Genomic DNA, 12237 nt, shown 5'->3' with positions numbered 1-12237 from the left:
ACGCACTTGGAATACTGTATACAGTTCTGATAGCCTTACTTAAAGGATATTGTAGAACTGGAAAAGATTTAGAAAAAAGGTGACCAAAATGATCAAGGGGATAGGAAAGGTTATAACATGTGGGCCTCTTTTTGTTTAGAATAAGTAAGAGGAGACATGATAGAGATGTATAAAATTGTGCATGATGTGGAGAAAATGGATAGAGAAATATTTTTCTTCCTCGTAATATTAGCACTCAGGGCCATCCAATGTAGCTGAATGTTGGAAGATTCAGGACAGACAAAAGTACTTCATGCAGTGCATAGTTAAACTACTGTATGGAATTTGCTCCCACAAGAGGTAGTGATGGCTGCCTACTTGGATGGCTTTAAAAGACGATTAGTCAAATGCATGCAGGATAGGGCTATCAGTGGCTTCTAGTCACAATGGCTATGCTCTGCCTCCAGTATTGGAGGCAGTATTCTTCAATACCAGTTGTTGGGTATTGCAAGTAAGAGTGCTGTTGCACTCGGGTTCCACTTACAGGCTTCCCATAGACATCTGGTTGACCATTGTGAGAACAGAGTGCTGGGCAAGATGGGCCTTTGGCCTGACCCAGCAGGCTCTTATGTTCTTATGTGTTAGGGTTTTAGCCCCATTTTAAGGATGTCTACAAAAACAAGTTGGATCTCGGGGTGAGTGGCAAGGTGCAAGGTATTAGGTTATTTTCTCTTTTATTTGAACATTTTTGCTGTTTGCTCTACCATCATTCCCATGTTCATCCAGGGCACCAAGTACTGTCCTGCCTCAACAAGGAACACCTCCTGCTGTGTGCTACTGCTACTGGGTTCAAGACTGACCCTACAAGTTGCTTGTACAATGGCATTTTCTCTCCTCTCCTCCCCTCCCACCCCACACCCCCTGAGTCTGTTCTATGTTTTCGCCCAGCCCTCTGAAACAGATTTGGTGAGGGCGCAGGGCATGCATGAGGAGGGGGGAGGGGGAGTCCCATTAAGCAAGCAGAAATCTTTGTGCTTACAGGATGTGTTAGTAAAATACTGTCCATTGAACTCAGTGGAATTTTTTTGTTTAAACATGCTCAAGATTGTTCTGTTAAGGTCATTTATTGCTAATTAATTACTAATATATTTACAGAGAGCCAGTGTGGTGTAATGGTTAGACTACTGTAATTTCTTATCACACTGGATCAGGAAAAAGGAGGTACACTTGTGTTACAAATGCTAACTGCCAAAGTAGAGTGGCATAATACTTAATGTGCAGATGTTTTCCTTTCTTTCTGTGAAGCCATTCCCTGCCCGTACTTTAACTAAATCTGAGTATTTTGATTTCTTCCCCTGCTGTCTTCCTTGTGTTAATTAATGGATTGTGAATTCTTTTGGACAGGATGTTGTCCTGTCCTATTTCGTAAAATCCCATGCACATTGATGATAATATATATTATAATAATTCACCTCCCTGCAATCCCATAGTGTATTTTTAATGATATAAAAGGAAAAGATGCACTTGCAATATTTGACAAGCAGCTTTATCTTCCAGGTTTTTCTCCCTTGGTTATGTTTTATATGTGTATAAGTTCAGCCAAAGATAATGAGAGAGGAAGTGGAGAAACCTGGCAGAAAACATGATTCTGCCATTCTTGCCAGAAGTAGAAATAAAAGGGAGGAAAAGAGATAAAAGGAGGAGCAGGGAAAACACCTGTAGTAAAAGAAAGCAAGAATTCTTTTAGTTTAATCTTTAACTACCTGCACCCCATAATTTACCCATTTATCTATTTAACCTTTTATCATTATATGCAGATGGTTGTACTGTGTTTGTTTTTATTTTATTTTATGTTTGTGGTGTTGATATATATATTAAAAAAGTAGAAAGAAAGAAAAGGAGGCTTGTATCTGAGGGCATACTGGTGTAAAAACATTTCTTTGGGGAGGAAGAGCCTCCCTAAAGGCTCGGATTCAACCCTTGCAATTGCCAGCAAGAACAAAGATGGATAGCAGAGCCGAAAAACACCTCTCCGTAGGATCTGGGAGAGTCACTGTGAGAACAAAGTAGATAGATATTTGTCTGATTAGGGCATGGGTCCCAGAGGTGGCAGGAATTTGTGGAACACCTGGACAGGAGGAGGAAGGCCTACAGGCGTGAGTATAAAATTAGGACTAAACTGCCTACTGCTGCACTGTTGTTTGCTCTCAGGCTCTGTAGACTAAATGCAAAAGCACTGTAAGGCAATCTGCATCCGTAGTACAATATATAGTAGAATGACACAATTATCTCATACTTTTGATATGTGGCACACTTGCCCAGATCATTAGCCTCTGCTAGTGCAAGTTTATATCGTACACAGATGCCATTCTAAAAGGGGATCACCATTGAAAAATAAATTATACAATTTAAGAAAAAGAGATGATCCCCAGTTTACTGGCAGAGCGTATGCTTTGCTTTGTATGCAAAAGGTCCCAGCTTATAGCACAATCCTCATCATGTGTGCCTATTGAATTCAGTGGGGTTTACTCCACATGGGATTGGAGTTGTCGCCTTCATTAAATCCAGTTAAAAGGATCTCTGGTCCTCAGGAGATACCTTTACCTGAGGGCCTGAAGAGCTGCTGCCAATTGAAGTACACAGTACTTGGCTAGATGGACCAGTGTCTGACTTGGTACAAGGCAGCACGATCCTTTGATGAGACAACCTACCAAAGAGGAGCAAATGGCTTTGCAAGGTAAGTTGTTGCCTGATGGGGAGCATTTTTGGAAAAGCCCTTTACCTTTTTTTTGAGGCAAAACTGCTGTTACCTGGGCCTAGAAGTAAAAATAAATGCTGTACAACAAGACACTGAAAATATCATAAACACATTTAAAGAAGTGTGCTTGGCAAAGATTTTTCAAGAGTGCATGCATTATGTAGTCTGAAATTAGTGTTTGTATAGAATGAATTAAGAGAGTTTGGTGTTGCCTTGACCACCTCTGAATACCGCTTACCATGAAAACCCTATTTGTAGGGTCACCATAAGTTGGGATCGACTTGAAGGCAGGCATGCGATGTCGCTGGAAGGAAATGATAGAGAAAGGAATGTGTTTTTGGCATTGACTTCCACAAGGTGGCAATGTGAGACCAGGCTATGGAAGCAGATCTTCATTCTGTAGTAGTGAAACTTAAAAAGCAGTACACCTGGTGCTGTGCTGTAGGGAAGAAGATGAAAGCAAACTCCTTTTGGATGTTGGTTTTAGAGTGGTAAGAGGAGATTCCTGCTGCAGAGAACAAGACAAGAGCAGGGTGAGTTCACATTTATTATGCCCTTTCTGCCTCCCCCAGAGCCCTAATTTTATAATGTTTTCCCCAAGGAAGTACTAATAGGTACTTAGGACACTCAAAAAGCACTCTGTACATGCTAAAGTATTATTTTAAATAGAGAACCTCTTTATGGCCTTTTCAAAGAGCAAGGTTGGCTTTGAATATATTTTTTTTTTGTAATTTCAACTAAACATTTTGGAAGCTTAATTATTTTTATTATTCGCTCACAATTTGTATAAAGCAACTTGCTATCTCATCTAGCTAAGAACTAGCTACTGGCTATTGTGCTGGATGAAGAACATTGCCTAACAACATTTAATATGCCTAAAATAATAAGAGACCCCTGTACCTGGTTTGCATCACAATCCCTCAGAAATCACCACAGTACAACGTTGGCCTTTTAATTTAAATTGAAATTTTGTTAGAAGATGGAATTGTTGGGCAGTATAAAACCAGGGGCTACTGAGGGAATTTAGTGGTGCCAATGTTTGTTTTGAATCATGAGTGACCAACCTGTTGAGAGGTGAGAGTGTATTGGCAGTAGGACTTTGAGATATGCCTAGATAGGAGCAGGAAGGCATATAGGCCTGGCTTATGGCATAGAGACAGGTCTTCATTCCTGCTTGACTCCAGTGTTGTTGCCTGTTTCCAGGTACAGTAGAACAGAAGCAAGTAAAACCATCCCAAAACATGTAGGGCTGGTGTATATATGTTGTGTTACACCTTAGAATGCCACTTTTCTTATAATTTGATCTTGTGACCCACTTGTCCAGAAAGTTGGTTATCATTGTTTAATATCCCTCCCAAAATCTTTACGGTATTCTCCAAAGCTCTTCACATCCTGCTGTGAATTTTTTTTGAAATTTTAATCACAGCACTGCTAGGCCTTGTAAAAAGTAAAGCACACTTTTCAATACACATTAATGTACTTTGCCACAATTATAGACCCTGATCGAACAGGGTTTATACCTAATAGACATATCATGGTCCCAATATACCACCTCTTGAACATTATTTATGACAGGAGATGTTCACCGTCTTCCTTAACAATGCTTTTGCTGGATACATACAAAGCTTTTGACTGCCTGGAATTGTGTTATTTAAGTCATGTTCCAAGACATCAGCTGGGAGACAAATCTGTAGCAGCCATAGGTACAAATAAAATTTTGCTTTGGTTCACATTAATAATCAGGTTGCACCACCAATATCTATAAAGAGGAGTACTAAGCAGGGTCGCCCCCTATTCCCTGTCATATGAATGTCTTAAGAGTAAATGTAAGCGACCCAGGCCTAAATTGGCTACAGATCCACCAAATTAATTGTCTTCTAACAAACAAAAAATTAAGAATCCAAGCTAACAGAAACCTTAGTAAATTGGAAATAATAATGTGGAATCAGGGTAATACAGGGAAGGGATTGATGTCTACTCTGTGCAAGAATTGTGAGATATCTCAACTGGACTTCTTGCAGATCTTAAAACTCTATGGGACGCATATATGTATTGATTTAAGTAAAGCTAAATGGAAAAACGTATGTCCTGTGATCATACAAATCAGTGTTTGCTTATGCAAGGGAAAACTTTTAAAAGCTCTCACACTGGTGGTACAATTATCTCGAATGATTTCAGGGTTAACACCAGATTGTTGGCACAAGTATGGTGCCTGGGGCACATACTTCCATTTATTGTGGGAGTGCCCACTTGCTCATAAATTTTGGACCAAAGTATTTTAGGAGATTGCTAAGATTATTAAAACAGATTATTCAAATAACCTCACAATTATTATTACTAAATATGCTGGATTATTAGGTAGTAAATATTCATTCAAAGGAATTATTAATATGGCTGTTGGCAGCTGCTCAAATTTCCATTGCTCATACTGTAACTGGAAGACATTACATGTTTGGAATTGTCTAATGTTTGGTATCTAGCAGTATCTGAGAAAAATAACACATAATCTAAAAGTCTCAAAAGGAACTGAAGACCCAGAATATTTCCATACCATTTGTGGGGAATTTATCATTTATGCTACTACAGATGATCTGCAAACTTGGTTGCTTGTATCAATGCATGAAATTTGGATCTCATAACTGTAATTTATAAAAGTTATGTTCCTCTATTGATCTCGTTTAACTGTTACTACTAGGTGAGTAACAATGAAAATAATTTTTATAAATGTATATGACCTAATTGTATTTGAATTGCATTTGTTTTGTTATTAAAAATTAATTTAATTGTTTAAAAAATGTCCATGGATATTGCATATATATCTTCTTCAGGTGAAAAGGAACAAAAGTTTAACAGTGGTCACAACTTTATCTACAGTGTGATCACAACTTGTATTATATGTTTATATACCAGCACTTATTCAGTCATTAGTCTTGCCCCTCCCCTCATGTGAGCAGGAAATATGCCATTAAATAATTTTAAGTTATAATTTTAAATTATAATATAATTAATTATATAATTTTATATAAAAACATTGACAAAAAAAAGTTGCAGAGTTGCCCAGGGGATTGGAGAGAAGAGGTAAGTTGGTAATGTCAAAGGAACTCACTTACCCAGGACGCAGCCACCCCACTTCCTGTGTCATTACGTTAGCGTGTTGCATACATATGTGCTGGCATGGCAACATGGGAGGCGGGGCTTAATTAAGCCCATGTAATCTGCATTGGAGGGGCGTTGTCTGGGAGGGTGGAGCTTCCCCTCTGTGATCCACGACAATGTCAAGTCACAGGGTGCGATCTGCAGTCTGGGATAAGGGGTTGATGGCACCACCACCATCTTGGCAGCATCAACCCCTTATCCCAGGCTGCAGATCACGCTCCACGACCTAACGCTGGCGTGGATCACGGAGCTCTACCTCCCAGCCCCAGCTATAGATTTAGGCAGGAGCCCATCTGAGCCACAGGGGCCCTCCAGCCTGTGCCTGATGTGGCTACCTGATGGCACCAGGCCTGCATTTACCTGACCCATCCCCCAAAAAGCAATGGTATCTATTAGAGTGTCAGTTGGCCTCTGTTTCATGCTATTGCACAAACTTATTTCCTGTTTTTCATACAGAAAAATCCACACCATGCTGCTTTGGAGCAAATAAGGAAAGATGAATAACTTTGCCTTTAATGTGAATGCTCATACTAACAAGAGTGATCCAGAACATTTAGGTACCTGAGACAGATAATCCAAACGGTAATTTCCCTTTGTGGTAAATCACATCCCAAATCTGCTGCTTGAGGCATTTGGTTCACTGTGACTCATGGTAAAGTCAACCCTGCTAATCACCTGTTTCTGTTCTGGAATACATAAGAAGATCTGGAGAACATAAGAATTCTGGAATCAACTATCTTTTTAATTTGGGGTACCCCTTGAGATACTCAGAACAATAGCTGGGTCTTCCTGTGATACTAAAATCAGATTAATCACCATAGCACCACCACTGGGGAAGCAGAAACCCATGTGCCAGTAGCTGAATCTGAAACTATCAAGATTTTCCAGATACCATATGTAGGTGGGTGGTGGTGATGGTGGAAACTGCAAACTGTGGCAAGGCAGTTTCAGTATGAACATCTGTCCTATGTTTTGTTCTCCCTTTAGTTTCTACATTAGATGGATTGTGCATCCTGCTTTGGAAAACTGATCTAAATTCCTAGCGTTACTTTCTTCTAGAATACCTGTCCATTTTTATAAAGCCAATCACTTTATATTCTTTGAACAAGTTATAGAATTGCACAAATCTAAGAAGATTAAAGGGAAGCTTTGGTGAAAGGAAAGATTAGCATAACTAATTTGAAGAAAGACAAGGATTTATTCCCCCAGGATTCTTCTGTGGAAAGCATTGGAGGCGGTTGGATAATTGGCAGGCTGTGCAACCAAAGCTTAGTCCTTGACAACTGGGATCACTCCAGCCTGAAGGCCAAACAACCTCTGAAATAAAACCATTCTGGACAGGCTCTAAGGTAGACTTGTCAACTCTCCTGGTGGTAGACAGACTTAAAGATAAGCCATCATGATATTTGATCATTGTCTGACACTCGCTGAGTGACTTTGGGCCAGTCATTGCCTCTCAGCCTAATCTGTCTCACTGAGTTGTTGTGAGGATTAATTATGGAGGGTGAGAACCATGTATACCACCTTGAGCTCCTTGGAGAAAAGGTTGCATATAAATGAAAAAAATAAATAATAAATAATATTCATGTTAACAAATGGGAGTGAGGAGTGTCTAGAGAACAAAAAAAAAAAAAAACCAGGTCAAGGCAGTTTAAATCCAAGCAGGTGGACAGCAAGGCCAATGGTGAGGTTTACTGTATGGGATAATTCTCAGACTTGCCTTCTGCAATAAGGCCTAGACCTTCATCTTTTGTCACTGCTGTTTGCCTCAGTTCCTCCCTTCCCATGAACGCTAGTTCAGGCACAGGGATCCACCCTTTATCTTCACCTATAAAGGCAGTTGCAAAGAATTCATTATCTGCAACCTCCTTTAGCATACCTTTTGATTCCTCCGTTGTCCAAAGATCCAACCACTTCCCTAGCTGGTCTCCTGCTACTAATGGTTTTTTTTTTTATTGTTGTTGGTCTTCATGGTTTTAGCAATGTGCTTCTCAATTTTTTATTTTTGCATCCTCTATTGTCTGCTTTTATTTGCATACTTTCTCCTGTGATGAACAAAATTCCCCACCAATGGCACATTGACATTAGGCAGGTGTTTTTGCTGTACTGCTTTTGACACCTGCTAAAAACTTTTGTGTTTAGGCAAGCTGACCCAAAAATATCATGTTGACATGCTTTTTAATATGCAGTTTTTAATAATGTATATTTTTATCTGATTTTATTTATATTTTGACTTTTTAGGTCAACTTGTTGCTCCACTGCCTTATATACTGTTCGTTATCAAACTTTATATGTTTTAATCTTCTACTTTTACTTTTGATTAACTGTAAGTCACTTTGAGTGCAGATTTGTGTAGAAAAGCGACTAACAAATTTAAGAAATAAATAAAATTAACTAGGAATTTTATTGATAATTTTAATGTATATTTCAAGTGAACTGTTTAGAGGTTTTTACAAATGAGCAGTACACAAATTCTGTTCAATAAATAAAAACCAAGTTTCCTGTGTTAAATTACTGTTAATATTCTACATTTCTTCCAAATAATTCAAGCTGGCATTCTCCCATTTTATCCTCACAACCCTAGGTGGAAAATTAGGCTAAAAGTTAATGATTGACCCAAGGTTACCTAGTGAGCTTCACTGCTGAGTGAGGATTTCAACCTTGGTCTCTGCAGTTCCAGTTGTTGTTGTAGTTATTAAATTTATATCCTGCCCTGCCCTTACTCCCAGAAGGAGCCCAGGGCAGCAAAAAGGTGATAAAACACGCAAAAAACCCTATAAAATATCTTAAAAACAAAACATCAGTTGCAGCACTCTTAAGCATTACATCACGCTGGTTCTGAGTTGAGCAGTTCTGAAATTCCATTCAGTTATGGGAGCTTTTCCTTGGTCACCTCAAAAGACAGCAGAGGGTAGCAACGTTCCCACAGGTCTCAGGAAACATGTTTGTACCACACCAGCATAAAGAGAAAATAAGCAACACATCTTCCTTGGGGCCTGTGACTGGTGTTCTGAATTTACTGGTTGTCTACCAGAATGTGCATCTCCTGGCTGGATTGGTAAAAGAATGGTCAGTAAGCAACTCCAATTTTCAGAGCTGGGGCTAGTGTGCCAGGAGAAAACATGACAGCCTCTGGTTTAGTGAAGAGATTATGGACAGCATGTAGGGTGAGTAGAGATGTGAAGGACCGGAAAAAAACCAGAAAAATGGGGGGGGGGAACCGGTTTTTTTTCCATTACATTCTGACAGCTTTTTTTGTTTTATCTGAAAAATTGGAAAATTTGGAAAACAAATGAAGAAAAAATGGATTATGGAATGTTTTATTTTAGCATGATAAATAAAATGTTTCATTGGGGATGTTGGTCCCCCCTTTTTCTCAGTACTTTTTATGGGAATGGGTACTTTATGTCTCGTTGTGGAGGACTAGCGGAGACATAATTTTCTTTGTTATTAATGTTGATGGTTTCTTCTGGGTTTTTTTATTGTTTTTTGCCTGCTTCTCATAAACTGGCAAAATGAAAGAGATTCCTTACAGTTCAGCAGCTGGTAGCTCCATTTGTTACCAAAAAAAGGGAATTTTTTAAAAAAAGTAAATTCAATTTGTAGTAATTGTTTGAATAAAATGTATTTTAATACACCAAATGTAATAATTTTCTGCCAAACCAACTTATACATAATTACATTTTATGTTCCTGAAGTAACAAAGTGACTTTCAATCTGTAAAAAGTGCTAATATTGAATTTTTTCAATTTTCCCAAAAATTTATGGGTTGTTTTTTTAAAAAAAAACAACACGGAAAAAACTGGGTTTTTTCCATGGCTTCAAAATTTCCGGAAACTATACATCTCTAGGGGTGGGTGAAAAACCCTTGTTTCCTCAGGTGTAGGTTGTAGCTCTTTACTGTACCTTAAGTTTGAGGTAAAAATCTGCCAGTGCCCTTTTCTGTTGTGCATTCTAGGGTCCTTCCAGACAACCTGTTTATTGAGCATTCATCCTGATTTGCTTGCAGAGAGGCTATATTATGTTGGCTCAGTGAGCTTTCATCTTGATTTGTTTGTGGGGAGGTTAGATGACATTGTATCAAGCGTTAGCCCACATTTTCCTGTCATCTTCCTTAACGCAAAAAATCTAGTGTTTGGGTGAAGCAGGTTTGTTGCACAAGACATCACAATCAACTGTCGTGCAACCTGAATTTGCTGGTATGTGATCAAAAATAGCAACAGTCTGGAAGCAGCCCTGTAAAATAGCTTGCCCAGAGAAGGCTACCTTTATATGTTACTGGTGTTGGACTGAGTTAGTGGTGGAGCCTCTTTCACAGGCCCGGTCAAAAGATAGTTGCCCGCCAGGCTTGTATGGCGTTTTCCAGATGGTTAAGACCTTTTTTATTTACAAAATCTTTTTAAATGGTTCAGGTTGTGCTGCCTTTGTCAGTCTGAGATTGTTATTTTTATTATTTTATTCTAATAAGAGTCAAGGCTCAGGCCTTCCTAGTGGCTGTTTTGCCTTGCACCTAGAAGCATAAAGGCTAGATAGAGGATATGGGGAAGGTACTAGAGAGAGAGACTCCTCTTCTTTCTCATCAGCTAACACATCTACATGCAAATGCATTAATATCATTTGTCCCCTATATTGGGGCCCTAGCACTGAAAGCACATGGAAGTGGGCAGTGGCAAGTCTGTGATTGCATTAAACCCTATCTGGGATCCCAGCTGAGAATTCCCATTAGGATTGTCAGTTTGCCAAAATTTCATCCTGCTGCCTAACTGCTAGGAGTATGTAAAATGAGGGGAAATATTGTGTGGCTGGCGATTCCATTGTGTTCACACAGCTTTTACTCCTTTAAAAAACATAATCTAGGAAGGGTGCCCTCTGCTCATGCACAAAAGCATGCTGTCTATAATGCTTTCTGTCATAAAAGAAAGGCACTCCGCACAAATTCAGAAACACTTTACTTTGCAGTCTTATTTAAACTTTGTTCCACTGTTGAAAAAGGCACTCTGTACTTTTTCAGAGGCACAGATTGAAAGCATTAAAGGTGACAACCCTAACCCTCATGTCCTCTAACTTGTCAGTGGTTGAAATTGAGGCTTCTAAGGACTATGATCTTAGAAGAAAGAAGATGCTTATATTTTTCAGGGCCAATTCACACATGACATAATTGGGACCACAGCACCAGGGGAGAGAAGAATTAAGCATTTCTCCTTTGCCGTTCCCCTGATAGAACACACACACACCTCACTTTTTTAAGCCTAAAAACAACATTGGGAAATCTGATCATGGATCTTCCATGTAACATCCAGTTTAGCCCTCAGTGCAAGGTTTTTATTGGCTTGTTTTTGGTTTTCCTTCTGACAAAAAAATCACCCAGGAATTTTGCATTTAATTCCATGTTTTTTATATATTTATAAAAAAATCAAACAAAGAAAAAAGAAACAAGAAAATCCCCAGAAAAAGGGGGGAATGGAAACAGATTTGACACAAAAAGGGGTGGTGGGCAGGATCAAACTGAGTCCTTACCCCAAATCTCAATTTCCACCCCTTGATGCAATCACCCCCCCAGCCCACCCCCCCAAGCTGTCCCCATCTGAAAGAAATTCAGAAGCATACATTGTAGGGGACACACATCCATCCATCTGTCCTGTCCCCCCCACCCAACCCTCCCTCCCCCATCAAAGTTGCAATTTCTTTATTCACTTTCCTTTTTAAAAAAAACACCTCAATTTCTTTAATGTCTCTTTCCAGAAAAAGAATTCTGGAAATAATGTGTTCATCTCCCATATTTTTCAAATACAGATTTCCGTGGGGTGGCCGTAATGCTGGCCAGTGATTAAGGCCATACTGTGGTGGCAGGACTGGAGGGTAAGACGAACAGTCTTGTCTTCAGAAGCAAAAGTCAAGATCTGGGTCCTTTCGAAGGGAAAATCTGGGGGGGAAGTCCCAACCTCTGCACCCTTCTCTCATCTGGTTCCCCATGTCTCTCCCCACCTCCTTCCCCTCACCCCACATTCCTGTTCCCAGGCTCTGATCCTCCACCTCCTAAACTGTGCTCTGTTCCCAAACTATCCCCCTGACCTATCCTTCCACGTGCCCTCTTTGTTTTTCTCTCGCATTACTCACAACAAGGCCTCTTCTGGGCCTCATTTCTCAGCAGACTCTATCCTCCTGAATCCTTTCTCCCTCACCACCCCATGAGGAGTGCCTCAATGTTAAAAATAGTCCTGTAGAGTTAGGACATCCTATATGCCGCCTCCCCTTTTCAAACTGTAAGGCTGGGAATTGATCTGTTTTAATTTTGGGAGTACCTGCCTCGGGCAATACCAAAATGGGACTGATGGGCATCATGA

The sequence above is a fragment of the Rhineura floridana genome, chromosome 3 (genome assembly GCF_030035675.1).
Source record: "Rhineura floridana isolate rRhiFlo1 chromosome 3, rRhiFlo1.hap2, whole genome shotgun sequence".
NCBI lineage: Eukaryota > Metazoa > Chordata > Lepidosauria > Squamata > Rhineuridae > Rhineura > Rhineura floridana.
This window is presented reverse-complemented; position numbering follows the sequence as displayed.